The 22249-nt window shown below is 43.6% G+C and overlaps 1 protein-coding gene across 19 annotated transcripts in view; it reads left to right on the forward strand.

Annotated features, from left to right (window-relative positions):
* The window catches only part of TRMT9B (tRNA methyltransferase 9B (putative)), a 63275-nt gene that overhangs the window by 22376 nt on the left and 18650 nt on the right, over positions 1-22249 (forward strand). For 10 of the 19 annotated variants that reach the window (XM_064272859.1, XM_064272851.1, XM_003412421.3 and 7 more), the window contains one exon: positions 17347-17544. The gene's annotated coding sequence lies outside the window, so the exon portion shown is untranslated. The other 9 variants (XM_064272862.1, XM_064272860.1, XM_064272848.1 and 6 more) reach the window with 5 other exon arrangements.

The raw sequence follows: 22249 nt of genomic DNA on the forward strand, positions 1-22249 counted from the left end.
CATCCAGAAAGACGTTGTTGTGGGCCGTGGGGGTTGGTTCCGACTCATAGCGACCCTGTAGGACAGAGTAGAGCTGTTCAGTAGGGTTTCTTAGGTTAACCTGTGGTTAAGAGCTCGGTTGCTCATCAGAATTTGGCAGCTCAAATCCATCAGCCACTCCTTGGAAACCCTGTGGGCCAGTTCTACTCTGTCCTATGGGGTCACTGTAAGTTGGAATCAACTCCACGACATTTTTTTTTTTTAAATCTTTACAGGAGCAGATTGCCATGTGTTCCAGCCGCTGTGTGGGTTTGAACCGCCAACCCTTCAGTCAGCAGCAAGTGCTCAACTACCGTACCACCAGGGTTCCTTAGAAATATGTACCTGTAAGAACCCATTGCCATTGAGTCGATTCCGACTCCTAGGGACCCTACAAGACAGAGTAGAACTGGCCCATAGAGTTTCCAAGGAGTGGCTGGTAGATTCAAACTGCCAACCTTTTGGTTAACAGTCAAGCTCTTAACCACTACACCACCAGGGCTCCAGAAATATGTGCAATGCCCTAAAATCTTAGATTACTAGAGTTAAATACTAGTGTGTTGGGTAAAAGCACAATTAAAAACCCACCCAAGGACTTAGGAACAAAATGTGTTCCTTAATGGGACTACAGAACGGCAGAGCTAAGACTCGACCTCGGGGCCGTAGGCATTGAAGCCCATGTCCTTAACATCTCTTCCCTCCTAGACCATGGACACACTGAACCTTGTTCGACACAGTGAAGCCGTAGGGATGACTTGTTCACCCCACAGATTTTTCTTGTGATACATTGTGTTAAAGTTGACATTAAAAAGTCAAATTTTTCCTGTTAGCATGTGACCAACCTCAGCCCTCTCCGTTTAGATTGTTTTCGACTCTTCTACACCAACGCCCTGTAACTGACTGCATTCTTTCTAATTAAGTTGACTCTCTCTTTAACGTTAGTAATTTCTAGGGAAGGCGAAGCCTTCTGATTTTTCAACTTTTTTTTTTCCATTTAAGCAAGTCCTCACTTCCATCATAGAATTATAATCATTAACTCACTTAGAACGCCAGAGCAGTATTTCACAAAAGTGGTTACCGTAAATAATGCTTTGGTACTGAAAAGATTAACCTTAGTTATTTCTAAAATTAAATTATATGACACCAAAAACCAAACCCACTGCATTGAGTTGATTTGGACTCATAGTGACTTTAAAGAACAAAGTAGAACTGCCCCACAGGGTTTCCAAAGAGGGTCTGGTGGATTAGAACTGCTGACCTTTTGATTAGCAGTCATAGCTCTTAACCACTATACCACCAGGGTTTATGTTTCTGAACGCTGACCTTACCCTATATGGTAGTTGTCAAAATGAAAATATTAATTGGGACTATGCTATTAGTAAACAGATTTTGAAACATTGTTACAAAGTTATCTTTGCCACTTTCATTGCACAAGAATTGCTAAAGGGCTTTACACACCTTGTAAGACAGATTCTTACAAAAAAAAAAGAGAACAATTGATACTAATTTATATTCTAAATGAGATAGTACCCAAAATCACAAAAGACACACTTCGAAGTTGGAAGTTCAAGGAGTATTGAATCTCTTATCAAGGGGGCTATAAAGGTCTGGAGAAATATATGGCTCTCCTGGGATGAGGATGAGGCCTGGAAGGGATGACAGTAGGCAGGCCTTCATCATTCCTGTTCCTTTAACCTAGAAAGTGGTGGGCTTGCTCTTTGGAATTGCTGTGAAGAAGAATTTTCCTTCATAAATAAACCTTACCCAGTGACAGACCTTAGGAATTCCTTATTTACATGTCATGAAACTCTGCAAGAGCTCCTAATTGCCAGAATCTCTCCATGCTTTCTAGTCTGAAGTCTGAATTTTATATGGAATGCAATCAGGTTAAAGGCCGTTTTAGACAGTGACGTTTTGAGGTGTGAGCTGACGCCCACGTTGACTGTGTTCAGCTCCCCACTCTGAGGAGGATCAGTCTTCAGGATGTGAAGGGGGAGGACAGTTTGAGCAGCTGGCAGCCCAGTGGTTCAAGGGCACCAGGAGAGTACACCTCTACCTGTTCCCGTAGGCATTTGCCTGTGGAACAGTGTCAGGTAATTCCTAAAAGAGATGAGGCATGGTGGATGTGCAACCATGGAATTTATGAATAGCCTGATGAGCATCACAGAGAAAAGCAACAGGTGTGCAGCACTTCACAAGTCCTCACATAACCATGCAGGGACTTATGTATTTATATATAACCAGAAGTTCCTCCCACCTTGATTGCACCCATGTTCCCATCCTGGACTCTGGGACAGTACTGCCTATTTTTGGTGCTCACATAGGCTTGTAAATCCACCTTCCTATGTTTCTGTGTCATTTATTGATACATAAATGTAAATAAACTCACACACACCCACCCACCCACACACACACAACCTACCCCCCTCCCCCCGCACACGCAGTTATTTGAGAGACCTCTTTAAACTGGTAAAAAGCAAAGATGTCACTTTAAGGGTTAAGGTGCACCTGACCCAAGCCATGGTGTTTTCAGTCACCTCATAGGCTTGCAAAAGCGGGACAATGAATAAGGAAGACCAAAGAAGAATCGACACCTTTGAATTATGGTGTTGGTGAAGAATATTGAATATACCATGGACTGCCAAAAGAACAAACAAATCTATCTTGGAAGAAATGCAGCCAGAATGCTCCTTGAAGCAAGGATGGTGAGACTTCGTCTCACCTACTTTGGACACGTTAGCAGGAGGGACTAGTCTCTGAAGAAGGACATTGTGCTTGGTAAAGTAGAGGGTCAGCGAGAGAGAGGAAGATCCTCAATGAGATGAATTGACACAGTGACTACAACAACGGGCTCAAGCATAACAGCAATTGTGAGGATGGAGCAGGATGGCAGTGTTTCTATCATACATAGGGTCGCTATGAGTCAGAACCCAACACCTAACAACAATAGGCTACATTGTTGGTGCTGAGCATCCCTTTAGCCCTGTCTTAGTTTCCTAGCGTTGCTGTAACAGAAATACCACAAATGAGTGGCTTTAAGGAACAGAACTTTATTTTCTAGTAGTTCGGTGGGCTAGAAGTCCAAATTCAGGGCTCTGGCTCTAGGGGAAGTCTCACTGTCAGTTCCTGGGAAAGATCCTTCGCTTCTCCACCTTCTGTAGTCTCAGTGTTCCTCGGTTCCTGGGTGATCTTCACGTGGCATCTCTCTCCCCGATTTGTGCTTGCTTGTCTCTGTGTCTCATACTGCTCTTTAAATAACTGAGAAGTGGTTAGGTTTAGGACAAACCCTACACTGATATGACTTCATTAACACAACAAAGAAAACCCTATTTCCCAATGGAAATTATATCCCCAGGTATAGGGGTTAGGATTCCAACACGTATTTTGGGGTGATACAATTCTATCCGTAATAAACCCTTCCCTGCTGGTAACGCCAGTACTACTGGATTTTCTTACAGGTAAACACACGCAAATTATATTTTACTTCTGTGAATGAAATTATGTGACAAAAACAAGTTTACTCTGTTAACTTTTGTGGACATCTGTTATTATTAAACAGACCAATCTGTTCACTCTACTGTCCTTGAACTTTTGGTTCTGGGATCTGTTTTTTTACATAGCCTGTTTTCCCTCTATTCTCATTCCTTATTTCTGAAGTAGCATTTGAGTGACTTTGCTATTCTACTGTATTCTCCATCACACATAGCAGTCCAGAGAGGAGATTTATGACAGTTGTGTTGTACTTTGTGTTATATCTTTCTCATGGCTAAGCCTTAGCAGTGGGCTTGCTTCTTGGTGAGTTTTCGCTCAGTTTTTCAGATCTTGCTCCAGCACCTTCTGTGAAGACTTACACATTTAGATGTCAGTGACAGAGAAGAGATGGCTACTCTGATCTGGTCTTTTTTGAACTTTGTAACATATTCCAATGTGTTGGATGCTTAATGCAGCTGTCAATATTAATTCTAGTTCACAGATTAAAACCAAACCAAACAACAAACCCATTGCCATCGTGTCGATTCTGACTCAGAGCAACCCTACAGGACAGAGTAGACTGCCCCATAGGGTTCCCAAGGCTGTAATCTTCGTGGAAGCAGACCGTCACAGCTTTCTCCTGTGGAGTGGCTGGTGGGGATCCAAACCACTGACCTTTTGGTTAGCAGCCGAGTGCTTAACCACTGCACCACCAGGGCTCCAAGTCCACAGATTAGGATCTTAAAAACATCCAGCCAAGCTTAAAATGTATTGTTGTTGTTAGGTGCCATCAAGTCAATTTTGACTCATAGCAGCCCTATGTGACAGAGTAGAACTGCTCCGTAGGGTGTGGGGTTGCTATGAGTCAGAATTGACTCCATGGCAATGGGTTTGGTTAATCTTTATGGGAAGGAGCCCTGGTGGTGCAGTGGTTAAGCACTCGGCTGCTAACTGAAAGGTCAGCAGTTCAAACCCACCGGTTAGTCTCCACAGGAGAAAGATGTGGCAGTCTGCTTCCGTAAACATTTACAGCCTTGGGAGCCCTATGGGGCAGTTCTACTCTGTCCTATAAGGTCACTATGAGTCGGAGTCCACTTGGCAGCAACAGGTTTTAGTTTTAAACTTTATGGAAGCGGAATGCCAGTTCTTTCTCCCACAGAGCGGCTGGGTGGGTTCGAACCGCCAACCTTTTGGTTAGGAGCCCAGCACTTAACCATTTGCATCACCAGGACTCCTTTAAAAAGTATTGAGGACAAGAAAATTATAATTACATTTGAAACTGGAAATAGGAATTGGCACTGAAGCTTTTCATTAGACTGTTTACTGCTGGTCGCTGCACGCTTCTAGCCTCTCAGTTTGTGTAAGGTAGTGTGTTTGGGGCTGTGTTAAGAAGAAATTCAAGTCTGCTTAGCAGCCATCGGTGCTTGAAAGTTACGTTGTGCTTTTGTTTTGTTAAAACACATTTCTATGTGAAGAGTCAGAGTCTTAGAAGAGGAAAGACGCTTTAGCAAATATTTACCTATACTTCTCATTTCTAAGAGGAGGAAACAGATACCCAGAGAAGCTGAGTGATTTGCCAAAGGTCAGGTCTCCAGGGAGTTACAGCCCCGGGCCAATCACTGATGCCTTGTTTCCAGAGTGCTCTGAGTTCTACTTTTCAAGTTTTACTTTGAGGTTTAATATACTGTGCTGGTGTTCTAAGGAGTCCCTGAGTGGTGCGAATGGTTAATGAACTCAGCTGCTGACTGAGTCTGGCCAGGCTGAGTCGGAATCGACTCGACGACAGCTGCTATTTATTGGTGGTTTAATTTTCAAATTGTGTATTAGTCGGACTTAAAATAGACTTGTAACGGCCCCCTAGTATAGTATTTCAAACAGAGTTGATGTAAAGAAATATTTTATTGAGTGAATGAATAATGCTTGGAGAGCATACCCTAAGGTACCAAGAAACTATGGAGAAACCATTGCTGAAAAAATTAGTAAGTAATAAAATAGAAAAAAAAAGTAGAAAATGGAGTTAGCTGAAAATTTCAGCAAAAGGAGTTTTGCAAAGTTAACTATTTTTCTTCTATATATATTTGTACATGGTTATAATTTTTATGTCTTTTAACATAAGCAGATTTTCATGACTACAATTATTTTGTTTTGCTTGTTATGTTTGCATTAAACATTTCCTACAAATTTATTCAACATATAGGATTGAGTGCCTACTGTGTGCCAGGTGTGTTCAAAGCCTTGGACACATATCAGTGAAGCAAAAACATACCCTGATTTCATGGAGCTTACAAACCAGTTGGGGGAGACGGGTAATAAATAACTGCAGCAGGATGTTGAAATGGAATTTTTTCTTATCTTCATTTTTTATTGATTAGTGAGGGTCTAGTCAGGAAAACAGAAACCACACTAGACATGTTAACAAAGAGAATTCAGTGTAAGGACTTAGTAACAGATGGCTACAGTTGATCGTGGTCGTCGAATTGGCACCTGACTCATGGTGTCCCCATGCGCAACTGAATGAAACCCTGCCTGGTCCTGGGCCATCCTCGTGACTGATTGAGGCTTGGACCGTTGTGATCCATGGGTTTCACTGGCTGGTTTATGGAAACAGATCATCAGGCCTGTCGCCCTAGTCCATATTAGTCTGGAAGCTCCGTTGAAACCTGTTCAGCATCATAGCTACAGGCAGGCCTCCACTCGCGGACGGGTGGTAGTTGCGTATACGGTTCATTGGCTGGGAATTGAACCCCGGAGTCCCTCACGGAAGGCAAGAATTCTACCATTGACCTGCCTCTGCCTCCTAAACAAATGGTTGTTGTGCTTGTTAGTTGCCATTGACTCATGGTGACGCCATGTGGGCAAAATAGAGTTGCTCCATAGGGTTTTCAAGGCTGTGACCTATTGGAAGCAGATCGCCAGTCCTGTCTTCCAAGGTGCCTGTAGGTGGGTTCGAACCACCACCTTTTCAGATAGCAGTCAAGTGTTTAACACTTTAAACAGATAATACCCGTTGCTGTCGATTCTGACTCACAGCGACCCTATAGGACAGAGTAGAACTGCCCCATAGGTTTCCAAAGAGTTGCTCGTGGATCGAACTGCCTACCTTTTGGTTAGCAGCCTTAGCACTTAACCACTGCACCACCAGGGTTTCCAAACAGACAACCAAACCAAAAAAACCCAGTGCCATTGAGTCAAAACAGACAGCAGAGGACTGGAATTGCAGAGAGAGCATTGAGATGGCACGGTGAGAGTGATGCGGGAAGTAGCTGCCTCCCTGCGCTGGGAAAACACACAGCAGAGGACAGGCTTATCAGAACCTAGAAACTTGGAGGAAGGGACCCCAGAGCTGGAACCCAGACATGGGGAACTCATAGGGTCCCGTGGTGTTGGGGGCCAGACCTCTGAGGAGGGAACCTGGCCAGCTGGTGCCGACACCTCGAGAGCTCAGAGGAGGGACCGTGAGGAGTTGGGACACAGATCCCTTGGGAAGGGTGCAGCTTGGCTAGTGCTGGTATCTCTTGGGGCGTGCAAAAGGGCTGGTTCTGGGAGAGTGGAAAAAACCTGGAACTAACCAACTGCTGTTGGAAACAGATGCTGCTGCCAGGGTGAAGGGCTGTTGCTGGGCAACTCCGGCAGGAACAGGAAGCAAACAGAAAGGAGCCAGTTCCTTCTCCCTCCTCTTGCCTTCCAGGCTCCCTTTGGTTCCCTTGTCAACGGGGCCACTTGGCAGAGAAGAGATGTTGTTTGAAGTGTCCCCACCCCACAACACAAACCAATGTGAAGAAGGGTGAGTTTGGAGTGGTGAGACAATAACTTAATAACAGGCTCAGTCCCCAGTACACTAGGTGGCAGCTTCCTGTGTTCAGAAATCAGTTGCTAGACTACCCAAGTAGGACTCGCAGAAGAAGTGGCTGAAATCGGTTTTGTGTCCCAACACCCATGTTGAAGAACTTGGGCATGGGGGGAGGATTTATTTAGAGAGGTTTGTGGCCATGCTCTGGATACCCCCTTCTCTTGCTGCATTAGTTTCCCAGAGCTGCCGGAACAAAGTACCACAAACTGGGTGGCTCATAACATCAGAAATTTATTACCTCAGTTCTGGGAGCTAGAGGTCCAAATTCAGAATGTCTGCAAGGACACGCTGTCTCTCAAGGCTCTAAGAGAAGACCCTTTTTTGTCTCTCCCAGCTTCTCATGGTCCCAGGCATTCCTTGGCTCGCAGATGCAGCTTTGCATGGCCATCCTTCCTCTCTGTCTCTCTGTATCTCTTCTCTTTTATAGGACACCACTCAGATTGGATTAAAACCCACTTATGCTAGTATGACCTCACGCTAACTGATAACATCTCCAAAAACCCTATTTCCAAACAAAGTCACATTCACAGATAGAGGAGTTGAGACTTCAACATATCTTTTTGGGAGACACAACTCAATCCATTACACTTGCTAACACACACGCAGCATCCTTGGGAGAAGGGCAGGGGGCGTGTCTCCCTATTCTAAAGTCAAATGGCAGGTCTTCAGGGGACCACACAGAAAGTTTGATATGTACGCCTGCAGTTTAGGGGACATGGAGCACTGGGGTCCAGAGTATGCTAGAGAAATCTAAATGCTGGTAGACACAGCCTGTGCAGTGCAGTAGGGGTCTTGTTTGGGAAGCAATGGCACTCCCAGGCCTCGCTCCGCTGATGAAGCATTCTTCTGTCACTGGGCTCCCCTGCCATACTTCTCCCTTGGTTATGACAACCTCTAAATCTGCGAACCCAGAAGCATAATGACAAGGAGTAAGTATTTTTGAAGTGGATAGTTAGGTATAACTACTGAAGGTGCTGCTGGGAATTTTTGCTTCACTTCTACCCCGTGTTTCCCAGACCGAAGAACTCTGGCTGTGGGGAAAAAACAGCATCAGGCGCAGAATAATACATACAAGGCCACATTCCAAGTTCAGAAGATACTGTTTCCCACTCGCACCTTAACTGAGTCTTCCGTAGGCCATTCCACCATTATTCAAGACCAGAGAACTCTAGTTGATGAGTACATGGTAAGATCAGCAATAAGACGTTGTCTATTGCTTTACTTCTTTCACTGTAAAGTGAATTTCTTGGTCAGAAGCGATGTTGTCTGACATACTATACATAAGGAGTTAAGATGATGTATCAGCACGTATGGAGGCGGAAACCATATATCCAGTACTATCGAAGAGAGTTTATTGAAAGGCCTATTTATAAAGTGTTGACAAGGTTAAAAAAACTAACAGGAGACGATGAATCACCCTGGGGTTAGCAACAGCAGAAAGCCATTACCGTAGCTAAGCCTCAAACAGCAAGGAGAAAGGCCTGCATATTAGTTTCCTGCTGTGGTTGTTGTTAGGTGCCTGGAGTCTGTTCCAACTCATAGCTACTCTATAGGGCAGAGTAGAACTGCCCCCTAAGGTTTCCAAGGAACAGTTGGTGGATTTGAACTGCTGACATTTGGGTTAGCATCTGAGCTCTTAATCATTATGCTCCCAGGGCACCTAGGCCTGCTTTAAGAAAGAATCACAAAGTGGAAAAACAGAAATTTATTCTCTCACAGTTCTGCAGGGCTAGAGGTTCAAAATCACAGTGTCAGCGAGGTTGGTTTCTTCTGGAGGGCTTTGAGGGAGACTCCATTCCATCCGTCTCTCCAGCTTCCAATGGTTTCCTGCAATCCTTGGTGTTCCTTGGCTTGTACACTCTCCTCCATCATCGCATAGCTGTCTTTTCTCTGTGTCTCTCTGTCTCCGTGTCTTCTCCACTTTTTATAAGGACACAAGTCATATTAGATAAGGGCCCAACCTACTCCGGTATGATCTCATTTTAACTAATTACATCTACAAAGACCCTACTTCCAAATAAAATCACATTTACAGGCACCGGGGATTAGGACTTCAACGTATCATTTGGGGGATACGAATCGACCCATAACAAATGGGTACCAGAACTTGACAAGAACTTGAAGACCAGGAGAGGGCTGCCCAGCAGGAGCTGTGACCTTCAGTAGAGACACAAATCCATTGTTTAACTTAGGTCCACAGGAGGGAGTTGGGGTGATAAATAACTTGACCTCTGTCTCCTCCTACCGCTTCCCAAATTCTGCTTATGCCTCTCATTGGCCAAACCCAAACTGGAAGCCTGAGGTCAAGGGAGCTTCCTTAGAGAACCTCCTAGGAGCGCTGTCAGTAGATGGTGTTGCACAGTAGACAAGGAAAGAAAATCCAAATCCACGTTGAATGTCTACTCTATCGAATCCTCCTCCAGTTGCTGTGATGGAAAGTGCCCCGTACAATGAACTCACTATCAGGCAAATGGCTGATTCCTTTGAAGTCTTGTGTAATATCACGGGCTCAGAGTTCATTACTAATGCTGGTACATTGAGCACTCAGCAGTTACAATAGCAAGATCAGCCTGTTGAGAGGAGGACTACGTTATTGACCACATACTTCCACTCTTGCCCACATGGTCACATTGCTCATGACACCAAAGGAGCAAGCACTGGAGAAAGAGCACCTCTTGGCCATCTTATTTCCTCGAGTTAAGAATATTCTCACACTGTGAGCAATTCTGAGGAGTCCATCATTTTAACTCTCCGCCAAAATGTGATTCTGTTGCTAACCATCCAGCCAACCCAGTAGTCCCTACATGGCATGAACCAGGCCATCCTGCAGTATCATATCTCTTCTTTGACCAAGAAATGTATGGCATCTCAACTCTTTGGCTAGACTACCACTGAATCCAGATTTTAGTGTATCAAATGAGTAAGCTCCTGCTCAGGCTGGCACCTGGAATCCAGAGCCTCTGGTAAGTAGGCCCATATTGATAAACTTGGCACAATCTAAAATCATATTTCTCTCTCATTGGGCTATCTCTCTGTGTTGACATTTACCTCAGATCTCTGTCTTTCTAAATTGAACAGACTGTAATTCTTCTGGTATGTAAGCCTTCTGGGTTTGACTTTATTAATTGTCTCCCTGGGGCACACAGGAGAGTGACTGGAAACCTTAAGAAGTGGAGGGAATGTGGTGGTGTGGCTGTCTGCCTCTTTAAGACACTCCCTCTGGTGGGGGATTGGCAGGACCCCCAGGAATAAAGATGGGCCTTGGCAGGCAAGGCAGGAGGTGTTACATCCATAAATCCTCATTCCTATTCTCAGGGCCCAATTTTTTTCCCCAGGCAATTCCCTTTGAGTTTATTTTTCAGCTGCCTTAGCCCTACAGCTTCAAGAAATCAGAGCATCAGGCTTGTATCTTGAGTTCAGAATTAAGTGATTTGAGTTTGTCTTTCTCTTCCTTCAGTTATTCAAATGCCTGATCTGGTTTCTTGCATTCATCATGCACTCATGCTGTTCACTGCAGGAGCCGGGTTGTCCCCCAAAGACTTGCCGTATTTGGGCACATAATTCCTATGACAGTAGGTGGTTAACTTAATTTGCCTTTTGCCACTGTATCCGTGTGCTGCCAGATTTCTCTCCTGAAATATTAATGATGCTTTGACTACATTCTCTTCCAGATAAGCATGATAATCAGACTGAGAATTCTCACATACATCTCAATGATACGGATTGTAACAATTATGGATACTTTTTTTTTTTTTAATTGCTCACCATTTTTAATTGCAAGCAACAGAAATTAATTCTGGCTATCTTAACCAGAAAAGCCAGTTTTCCAGAATACATTGGGGGCTCCACAGAATCAAGAGAACCTAAGTTGGAAAATGGACATGAACCAAGGCAGCTTGAGAAGCACAAGAGCAGAAAGGACAAGGGCTGCCTTTTAGCAGTAATCAGCTGGTTAGGGCTACAGACTACTGCCATTGGCGTGGGCTTCAGTCACTGATGGACACCATCACAGTCCCTTTGCCTTTGAATGACTTGCTTTGGATTCAGAGTCCAGGATGGGAGTTTCTGGTTGACTGAGTCTAGTCCATATGACCAGGCCATCCCCCCAGGAGACAGAGAGCGGGTAGATCTTCCTGCTTCAGTGTGTGTGGTGAGGGGCAAGACCATGAATCCCACCAATACTGCATACTATGAGGCTGGCCCTAAAAGGACATAAAGTTGGATGTTAGGCACCCAAAATAAGCCAAACAATGTCTACCACATTGTAGTACCGAAGTGTATCTGTATGGTGCAGTGGAGCTACAAGCAAACACAAGGTGGAGACTCTATCTGTGTGGTACAGTGGAGCCACAAGGAAGCACAAGGTGGCGGACCCTACTGGGGGACAGGAACAGCTTCATAGAGAATAAGACACAAGAGGAGCCTTCAAAGATAATTATTCTTGTCAGATGGTCCATAGGAGAAAGGAAGCTCCAGGAGGAGGAAGCAGTTGAGCAAAAGCATAAAGACGTCAAGTGTCTATGGCATATACCAAGGCGGAGCAGTGGCATTAGATAAGGAGCTTACACCAGAATATAAACCAACTAAATCACTAGGGGGATGCTTTTGTTGCTTTTATCTTCAATTGCAGCAAGAGTTTCTCAGTAAAAGAAGCGGTGCGTTGATTTACATTCTGGTGCAAAATCTCTGTCTCATTGTAACACACAGTCCTTGACTGGCTACCATGAGTCGCTCTGCTAGAGCACAGGACATGGGGTGGGAGTGGGACAACACAAGAGAAGAGCTGGGAGGTGGTAATGTAAAGGATGAACTTCGGGGCACAGACCTGAGAAGGTGAGGAGCCTGGTGGGCCTGGAGGTCATTACTCTATTGGAGACCATTAACCTAGTCCCCCAAGTTTAGTTCTTTATGCCAGTGTTGGTTTGTGACCATGTTTTCACCAATCTATAGTGAAATGAGAACATTAAAGACAGCTTAGAAAGTTTAAAAAAAAAAAAAGTAGAAAGTTTTTCATAAAGCTAACTGTCATTCAATTTTAAAGGATTTTATGGCCTTACAACTTTTGGAAGGAATGAATTGCCCATTTGTTTATGCAGTTATGGTGATAGGAAATGATACCCAAAAACCAAACCCAGTGCAGTCGAGTCTATTTTGACTCATAGCGACCCTGTAGTACAGAGTAGAAGCGCCCATAGATTTTTAAAATATTTAGTATGAAAAAAATTTTTTTTTTTTTTTATTCTTCATCTGGCTCCTGGATCCTCTATCACTTTGAGATTTTGCTGGTCTGTGAAATCCACAAGAGTAGGACCTCCTGGACCAGGTGAGGGTCTAAAGCCTCAGGCCGAGGCAGCAGGAAAGGAGAGGGAGGATAAGAGGATTGAGATGGAGGAGATGGCATTTCCAGAATAAGTCACTAGACAGTTCAGATATTACTCTACTTTGTATGTGCCTTCCTGGACCTTCAATATAGAATCAGATTATGTATAAAAATAGTGATAATTCCATGGGCACCTCTTTTGAGTCAATCACATTATAAATATATTTTATGAAATACACTGATACACAATTCATCCTCTCGATTCCACTCAGAGAAAATCACCACGTGGCTGCTTTGTAGCTGATGACCACAGTCTTCACATCAGAGCTTTTTTTTTTAATCTCTTTTTTTTTTTTTAAAACAGTTTCTATTGAGCTTTAAGTGAACGTTTCAGAGCTTTTTTTTGAATGATTTTTTGCCAGTGCAGTGACTGTGGGGTCCCCCATTCCCCATCCTGCCTAAACCTCCTTTCCCGAGAAGGAAGACAACGACGGTAACAACATCCGCTTCTCCTCAGGTATTGCCTTTCCTTATATCGGAGCAATCCTCTTCCGCACTGATGTTCCGGGCACCCTATTACTTTTATCTTAACGCAGGCTGAGAGCTGGTTTTGTCAAATTGACACCAGCAGCAGAGGAAGCCTGGAGAAAGCTGGGTATTATATTATCATCAAAAAAAAAAAAAAAATCTCATACTCGATTTTCTTGTTCTTTCCTGGCATTCTCTAATCTACAAAATCAAAAGGAATCGTAATATAGTTACAGTGAATATGGCCTAGTCACTGCCTGTACAGGCCAACCTTTAATAACAGATCTCATAATCAATATTGTGCTTCCAGTCCTTTTTCCTACTTTTTGTGTTCTTCTCCTGGAATCACCACCCCCCCCCACCCCCCCAGTACACTCTCCACCCAGATATTACCACATTTGATTTCCTTGACTTAGATTTTGGACGTAATATCCTATTCCTGTTGTTGTTAGGTGCTGTGTGTCTGTTCCAACTCATAGCCACTCCATGTACAACAGAACGAAACACTACCCGGTCCTGCACCATCCTCACAATCACTGCTATGTGTGAGCCCATTGTCACAGCCACTGTGTCAATCCGTCTCATTAAGGGTCTATCCTATTCCTAAGTGAAGTCAATTTAGACATGTAATCCTAGAACATTTTCAGTAAATCAAAGCCTTCTTTGGGAATACTCAATTTCTTTCCCCTAAAATATAAAAGACAAAAAAAAAAAAAAAAAATTGCTCTTCCATGGCGACCCCATGTGTGTCAGAGTGGAACCGCACTCCATAGAGTTTTCAGTGGCTACTTTTTTCAAAAGCAGATCACCAGGCCTTTCTTTCAAGGTGCCTCTGGGTGGACTCTAACCGCCAATGTTTCTGTGAGCAGCTGAGCTGGGTAACTTCGCACCCCCCAGGACTTCCCTCTAAAATATACTCCCCTCATTGTGTCCACTCTCTTTGAGCCAATATTGCTCAGAAGTAACTTTCTAGTCCCTGTGGAGATTCTAGAGAGGGCCACATTCAGCCACTGCCGCACAGTGTGCTGTCTTGAAGCTCTGAGATTGTTCTGCTCATAGGATTCCTATTAGAAATGTCCCAAGTTCCGTTTCCTATGGTTTCTATTGTAATCCCTCTGAGAAGAGTAGGGATTAGAACCCTGTTCTAGGTACTGTGTTATTTAGAAGGAAAAAGATGTGGCAGTCAGCTTCTGTAAAAATTACAGCCTTGGAAACCCTTTGGGGAAGCTCTACTCGGTCCTGTAGGGTCACTATGAGTTGGAATTGACTTGACAGCAATGGGTTTTTTGGTTTTATACTTAGAGTCAAAGTGTCACCCGAATTGTAAAAGCTGATATTGTTTAATATCTATGCTTTTCATTTTTATCAATAAATCATAGCTTGCTCCCTAATATTGTTATTCAGCTGTTACTCTTACTCTTATATTGGCCTATAGCTTCTTGAGAGTGGAGACCACACACTTTTCATTCTTCTTCTGGCTTCCAAAGCAGCTGTTTAGTACTTGGTGCTTAGTAGCTGCTCAGTCAGTATTTCTGGTATTAAATTTAATTATGATGTTGCTGTTAGCTGCCATCGAGTCGCTCCAACTCATAGCAACTTTATGCACAACAGAATAAAACATTGCTGGTCCTGTGCCACCTTCACGATCCTTGGTATGCTCAGGTCCTTTGTTGTGGCCACTGTGTATTTTAAGTGCCTTCTGACCTACAGGGCTCAGCTTCTAGCTCTGTATCAGACAATATTCTGTCGTGATCCATAGGGTTTTCAATGGCTAATCTTCAAGAGTAGATTCACATGTTTTTTTCCTAGCCTGCCTTAGTCTGTAAGCCCCAAACCTTTCCATCATAGATGTCCCTGCTGATACGTGAAATGCCAGTGGGATGGCTTCCAGCATCATAGCAACAGAAAGCCACCACAGTAGGACAAATGTAGGGGTAAATGTTGGTGATCTTTGGTGTTCTAACTTCATTCCTTTTCTTACTCTGCATTAAATCTGTGGATTTCAGTTAGAAATGTCCTAACTGCCCTAACTGCCGAGTCCTAGGTAGGGATGATTTTCTAGTTATCTCTAATCCAGCCTGCTCTCCTGAGCTTCATACCCACCTGACTTAGTCGTCCTTCAGATACTATGTGAACTCCGTCATCAGGGAGTCTTCCCTCTGTCTTCCTCTGTCAGTCTTGCCGTCTCTTCTCCTTTATAAGACACCTCTCATACTGGATTAGGACCCACTCTGCTCCCGTATGACCTCACGTTAACTGATAACGTCTTCAAAGACCTATTTCCAAACAAGGTCACAGTCACAGGTACCGGGGGTTATGACTGCAGTGTAAGTTTTTGGGGAGACACAATTCAATCCATAATGCTGACTAAGGCACTGACACTAACGTTTGTTAGCGTGAAGTAGCTTCTCTGAGGGAGCTAACACACTTAGCTGCTGACACGTGAGAGGAAAGCACCTAGGCAGCCATGTCTGCTGGTGACACTGGAAGAGACTAGGTCAGGGCCTGGAGGGGCACATCCAGGGCACAGCCTGAGGTATGGGGACCACATGGGCACCGGAAGCAAACCTCATCTCCGTATAATTCAGGCAGCCTCTAAAAGTGCAGAAGGAAAGAAGGGACCCTTTGGTTGGCAGCTCTTCTGCCCCTTTTTCTTGAGCCCTCTTTCTGAAAGTGAACCTCTGTGGCTCTCACCGGCAAAGACGGCATACCTGCATGTGATGGAGAGGTGACTGGAGCTTAACTGCAAATTAATTAACATGCAAATTCAGAAGACCGGAGAGCAGCTTGCAAAAATACCTGCTATGAGAGCAGCGTATCAGCGATTCTTAGATAGTGGCTCAGATGGGGGGCGGGGTGCAGAGCAGAGGGAAGCAAGTGTGCGCCCACCCCCCCCACCCAGTCCTGAGACTTACTGTGTGTGTCGTCGTTGTCGCTAGGTGCCTTCAAGTCAGTTTTTGACTCCTAGCCACCCCATGTGACAGAGTAGAACTGCCCCATTGGCTTTTTTAGGCTGTAATCTTTGCGGGAGCAGATTGTCAGGTCTTTCTCCTGCAGGGTCACTGAGTGGGTTCTAACTGCCAGACTTTCGCCAAGGGCTTTACTGTTGTGTCACTGGGGCTCCTTTGTGTGTGATGAGAAGTACAATTAGTGGCAGTGTGGTGTCTACATAAAGGATATGGGGACTAGGGATAGTGGCTAAGAATGAGATCTAATTAAAGTCCAATCGTCTCAAAAAAAAAAAAAAGCTTGCCTTCAAGTTGATTCTGATTCATAGCGACTCTAATGGCCTGAGTAGAACTGCCCCATAAGGTTCCAAGGAGCAGCTGCCTTGGTTCGAACTGCCAACCTTCTGTTTAGCACCCTGACTTCTTAACCACTGCACCACCAGGTATCCAAAATCATTTGTAGAGGAGGACTCAGGCCTGGAGGTTTTGTTGGATGGGCTTTTCCTCACAGGACACCATTCTGTAGCTTTTTGGCCTGTGACAGGCATATTTTAGTAACTAGGAGCCTTTTGAGAACCCTGGTGGCACAGTGGTTAAGAGCTCAGGCTGCTAACCAAAAGGTTGGGAGTTGGAATCCACCAGTTGCTCCTTGGAAATGTTATGGGGCAGTTCTACTCTGTCCTGTAGGGTCACTAGGAGTCAGAATCGACTCTGGCACACAACAACAACAACAGGAGCTCTTGATGACAGACCTACTCTATTGTGAAAAAGAAAAATTAAAAAATGGAACAATGAAGAATGACTTGGAGTACTCACCAAGGTGACCTGGAAGTAGCTGATAATCTGACCAAATATTGGGCAATCAAATTGGCCTGAAATGATTTAATAACATTTAGTAGTATCTTCTTAAATGGTATCCATTCAATTAAGCCACTGGATTCAGAGTTGATTCTCCATGCTTGTAATTTTTCCAGGAACAAGATGACACCATCAAATGTAGTTTTTTTTAGAAAAAGCCCTGTATATTTTACAGAAAGCTTAGGACTTGATTTATAAACTGTTCTTACACTTCTTATAATTCACACTTCATGTATCAACAGTGCTTTCTCATCCCTAGTGCTCAGCATGGGTCAAGAGGCCAACCTGTGCAATGGCTAGTTCAATATTTTTATTATGTAAAAATACCATGAAGTATTTGTTTGTTTTTCTAGCAGGGCCTGTATTCCCTTCAGAGACTCCTACAAAATGATTCATCGTGTGAAGGACCTCACCGTTTGATTTCGCTCCTGTGATTTCTCGTTTACGTTACACACAGAGTTACTCAGAAGAAACAACCCTCAGTTTGAGGTGGTAGCTGCCAGATTCACCAAGAGGAGGAGCGATTCTCCTGTGATCTCAAGATGACTCAGGTGAGTGGCTTTCAGCTATTACCACAATTCAGGCAATACGGTTGTGTGGCAATGCGCCTAGTCAATAAACCTTATCAGCCCCAGTACCTGTAATTTTATATTTATGACAATGTGATTGATAAAAAGTAACTTGGTGTTTATTTTTGTGCTAGGTGGGAAAAGGATTTCAAAATGGTCATACAGAGTAAGTAAAAATTACAGATTGGTTCCTGTTCTCCAAAAAAAACAGTTGCCGTCGAGTTGATTCCAACACCTGGTGACCCCATGTGTCAGAGAACTGTCCTCCACAGGGTTTTCAGTAGCTGATTTTTCAGAAGAAAATTCCCAGACCTTTCTTCTGAGGTACCTCTGAGTGGGAAGCTTCGACTTTTTGATTAGCAGCCAAGTGTGTTAACCATTTACACCACTCAGGGACTCCTGCTGGTCTCTGGGAGTTTATAATCTAGCTGGGAACAAAGGTGAGATTTCAAGGTAGTATCAGGAGAAACACCCTAAGAGTAATAGAGATCCTAAGTTTGGGGTATTCAGAAATACTGAAAGCAGCAGCTGTGCTAGATTTTTCAGGTAAGATTTTGGAAGGGTAAAGAGATCGGAGAGCATTTAAGCAAAACTTCAGCAAGGACTTGAATGAGGAACTATACAAGGTCCACTCGGGGAACGGTGAGCAGATGACTTTGGGTGGAGCCAAGAGTTCCAATTACAGTACTTACAGAAAAAAAAAAAAAAAATTGCCCTCTAGTCAATTCTGACTCATAGTGATGCTATAGGACAAAGTAGAACTACTCCATAGGGTTTCCAAGGCTATAATCTTGCAGAAGCAGACTGCCACATCTTTCTCAGCAGAGCAGCTGGCGGGTTCAAACCTCTGACCTCTCAGTTAGTGGCCAAGTGCTTAACCACTCTCCACCAAGACTCCTTAGTTACATGAAATAAGACTGGAAAGGTAGGCTGGGGCCAGGGCATGGAGGATTTTGAATGCCAGACAGAGGAGTGCAATCTTTACCACATAGGCAGTAGAAACTAAAAAAAAAAAAAAAAACCCATTGCCATCAAGTCAGTTCCAACTCATAGTGACCCTATAGGACAGAGTAGAACTGCCCCATAGGGTTTCCAAGGAGCAGCTGGTAGATTCAAACTGTCGACCTTTTGTTTAGCAGCCGAGCTCTTAACCACTGTGTCACCAGGTTTCCATAAGCAGTAGAGGCCCCCTCAAAGGTTTTCAGCAGGGAGGGGATATTAGCAAAGAGATGTTATAGGCAAATCAATCCAGCACTGGCATGGAGTAGAAGCTCTAGTCTGCTTTTCTTGGATTCTTGCAGGGAAAATAATGTTTTACAGCCAGCAATAATACATTTTATGTTGTCTATGCAGCTGCCTTTTACTCTAGCAGTGTGTGTGTGCGCCTCCGTAAGTGAATATTAATGAGAAGGGAACGTTGCAATCTCCTAGCATTGTGCATAGAGGTGAGGGGGTAGATGTGTGGGGAGGTGTCAGGGTGGAGAGGGGGACAGAGAGACCAGCTAGAAGGTTGTAATAATAGCTGAGATATTAAGTTGTGGCAGTAGGAAAAAAAATAAGGAAAGACAGCAAAGATGGCAGCACTGTGACAACCACTCTGATCTTCCCTTAGGCTGGTATTGCTGACAGGATGTTCCAAGTATACCCTGTTGCTGGAGGGCTCCAAGAGAGTCCTTTCATCTATTGGCAGGGAGCCCTGCTGGGCACGCTGATCACCACAGTACATCCCTTCTGAGGTGTGTGCTGTGGTTGTGAAGAACTCTTCAAGTCTGTAATAATTAAAGTCCTTTGACTGCAAACATGAAAATAATTCTTACTTCAGCAAAAAGGGATTCATTAGGAGTGTGCTAAGTAGCTGATACAACAGAAGGAAGAGCTGAAAATCAAACCTCAGGGAATTTAAGTGGTTGTCGTTAGTTGCCATCAAGTCGATTTCAACTCAGAGTAGAACTGCTTCATAGGGTTTTCTTGGCTGTAATCTTTATAAACCCTGGTGGTGTAGTGGTTAAGTGCTACAGCTGTTAACCAAGAGGTTGGCAGTTCAAATCTGCCAGGCATTCTTTGGAAACTCTATGGGGCAGTTCTACTCTGTCCTACAGGGTCGCTATGAGTCAGAATCCACTCAACAGCAGTGGGTTTGGTTTGGTGTTTCAATCTTTATGGAAGCAGATCACCAAGTCTTTTCTTCCGAGGTACTGCTGGGTGGGTTCGAACTGCCAACCTTTAAGTTAGCAATCAAGGACAAAATGTACCACCTAGGGACCTTTAGGAAAGTTAGGAATGGGGAAGAAATTTGGGGCCCATTACTTTAGGGTTATACCATTGGCATTACCATTTGACACCAGCCACCTCTTGTCCTGTTTGTCTCCATTCAGTAGTCAGCTTCTCAGGGGAGACTGATTGGCCTAGATTGCATCATGGGCCCACTCCTGTCAGTCATGGCTAGCAGGCCTCAGCTTCACTTGGGGTTCCAAGGCACAGTCCCACAAAGGAAGAGAGAATAAGCAGAAATATTTAAAAAGTATTTCGATCCATAGAATCTGTAGAAGAGTCCTGATCAAAAGTGGGGGGGAGGGAAATGTGGAACAGAATATCAAATTTTCAATGGAATCCAAACTTTCTAGAGCCATCGAGGCTGGATACACCCCTGAAACTATTGCCCTGAGATAATCTTTAAACTTTAAACCTTAAACCAAAAAGGTATCTCCTCAAGTCTTCTTTGAACCAAAAAAATGGCTTGTCTTAATTAGTAAAGCATGTCTGCTTTGAGCATTGTGCTCTTTTAAAGAATTATCTCTATGAGATCAAATTGACAACCGCACGTCTAAAGGTTGGATGGGAAGCTTAGGGGGCAGTGGGTTTAAGGTAATGGTGATGGAATAATCTGGGAAAGGATAGTGAAGAATGGTAGTACAACCTGAAGAATGTAATCATGTCGCTGGATCATCCATGTAGAGATTATTGGAATAGTGGGGATCTTTGGCTGTGTATACTTTCACTAAAATCTAAAAAAAAATTTTTTAAGTATCTTGATCTTTTAAATGCCTAGTGTTGCAAATACTTTGCACAAGTGCATGAGCCAGGTATGGGGTGATCAAATATTCCATAAAACTTGAAGTCTCCGGAAATGACTTGTCACTACTGTTCTTGACAGATCCTCTGCTCCTTTCAAATTAATGGCTCACTGTTAAAAAAAAAAAAAAAAAAAAATACTGATCTTGACGTAAAATTGCCTCCAGCAATGCCTTCATGCCTTCATGTTGCTCCTGGGTCCACTCTTTAGGAAACACAGAATAAGCGTCCTTTCTCCGGGCCTCTCTCCCTTCCTTCCTTTTGTAGTGGTCAGCTTTTCAAACACATCGAATGACCTGAAGTCACTTGGTTTGTATGCCTTGGAGCCCTGGTGCTTGGCTGCTAACCAAAAGGTCAGCAGTTTGAATCTACCAGCTGCTCCTTGGAAACCCCATGGGCCAGTTCTACTCTGTCCTGTACAGTCACTACAAGTCAGAATAGACTCGATGGCGACCGGCTAGCTCCATTAGATTTTTCAAGTTTGCTACTTTCTTTGCAAGGCAGGTTAACAAGATCCTAAGAAACGCAGTGGCTTGACCTCCTTTGGGCCATTCTTGAACCGATACTTCCGATAAGTGCAATTTAAAGTGCAAGAAAAGAAATGTTAAAAAATAAACGTTGCATAAAAAAAATTGTCGTTAAGTGGATTTGGACTCATAGCAACCCTGTAAGTTGCATGGCGATGTAATTTTTGTAGAATTTCTCTCTCTCCTGCTTGTGCTTCTAAGCTGAGGTCTAAGGTAAAGTTCCCAATTTCTCCTGCACTCATTTTAAGACGTGTGGTTTTATGCAGAAGCCCGACTGACTGACAATGCCTTGCTTCAAATGTTTATCACACTGGAAATGAACATCAGTAGCTTTAATGTAACACATTAAACTCCAACTTATTATACCTCTGCACTTAACAGCAAGACTTTTTAACCCTCTTGGCTGTAGAAATCAGCACTTATTTTGGGTTTTATTTTTTTAATACAAAGGTTCAAACTAATTTTGGTTGCATGGATTCATGTATAGTCAGTTATTTGACCAGTTGAAGTTAGAGGGTATAAATCTATTTGCCAGCCCTATTGGGAATAGATATAAAATTAATAACAAATATATAATGATGTATTTCTATCTCTTTTTTCCTTCACTGTATTTTTGATCCTTATTAAATCCAAGCTCTCAGGTCTTTACCGACCTTTCCAACTCTCATTTTCTGGCTTCTTTTGCATCACTGTATGCGAACCTCTTCAGAATCACTCAATAAACAGCAAAAGCTGCGAAAGCCGGAGCCTGTGCGAGGCAGAACCCTGTCAGAGAAGGAAGACTCAAACTACCTTCCACTAAAACGTGTGATAAAAAAAGGGTAAAGGATAGAAAATCAGGGGAACCTAGGACAGAAGTGGGGAGTGTGTTGACACGTTGTAGGGAACACAACCAATGCCCTGGAGCGCTTTATTGGATGGGGTAACTAATTTGCTATGTAAACTTTCCCATAATGCTAAGTAAAAAAAATTTTTTATAAAAGAAAGAAATGTGGTAAGACTGCACCCTGTTTGAGGTGGAAAACTTGGAGACCCAAAAAAACAAGGCAGTCCTGTTGAGCTCCGACTCTCTCTCAGTTTTCACTGTG

This window comes from Loxodonta africana, chromosome 19, assembly GCF_030014295.1.
Source record: "Loxodonta africana isolate mLoxAfr1 chromosome 19, mLoxAfr1.hap2, whole genome shotgun sequence".
NCBI lineage: Eukaryota > Metazoa > Chordata > Mammalia > Proboscidea > Elephantidae > Loxodonta > Loxodonta africana.